Source organism: Penaeus monodon, chromosome 34 (assembly GCF_015228065.2).
Source record: "Penaeus monodon isolate SGIC_2016 chromosome 34, NSTDA_Pmon_1, whole genome shotgun sequence".
NCBI lineage: Eukaryota > Metazoa > Arthropoda > Malacostraca > Decapoda > Penaeidae > Penaeus > Penaeus monodon.
The window spans coordinates 12,144,582-12,145,106 of record NC_051419.1 but is presented as its reverse complement, the minus strand read 5'-3'; the positions used below and the strand labels follow the sequence as shown (position 1 = coordinate 12,145,106).

Below are 525 nucleotides of genomic sequence, written 5' to 3'. Positions count from 1 at the left end.
GTATTTGCTTGGAGGTGTTCTTGAATGTATGGTTATTTTTTTTTTCTGATACGGTGGTCTTATTGGAGACATGATTATTTGCTGCTTATTAAATCCGAATTGATTATCGCGCGTACATATTAAATATTTTATCTCTTTCGGTTTAGTGTGTTTCTAGTGGAAAGTGCAAAAGAATATTCAGAATGTATGAATACATATACAATGGAGAGGCTTTGTTATGAAAATAAAGAAAGAAATTAAACATTTATGATGTAACTTGTGTGAATTATATAGATCACATGTGCCTACGTAATTTATGAGCCTTTCCTTTAATTCCATATTTTTCAAATTATTAGTTTTATTATAAACTAAAGTGTTATAATAAATTAAAGATAATTGAAATAGTAATAAGTCCGTTGTGCATGCACCTCATGTAAACAAAAGGCTGAAGAGCAGCTTTTGAGGAGCTCGACACTACGGTAAGGAGAACGGTTTGTACCTTGATAGAGTAAACATCTACCGGTGCTTGCAACTTTCTTGAGTGCA

The 525-nt window shown here is 32.0% G+C and overlaps 1 long non-coding RNA gene across 1 annotated transcript in view; it reads left to right on the top strand.

The window, feature by feature from the left end:
- Window positions 1-6: 6 nt before the first annotated feature.
- The window catches only part of LOC119594587, a 9,527-nt gene continuing 9,008 nt past the window's right edge, over window positions 7-525 (top strand). The window contains exon 1 of the long non-coding RNA XR_005230639.1: window positions 7-458. This is a non-coding gene — a long non-coding RNA (uncharacterized LOC119594587). The remainder of the gene's footprint in view (window positions 459-525) is intronic.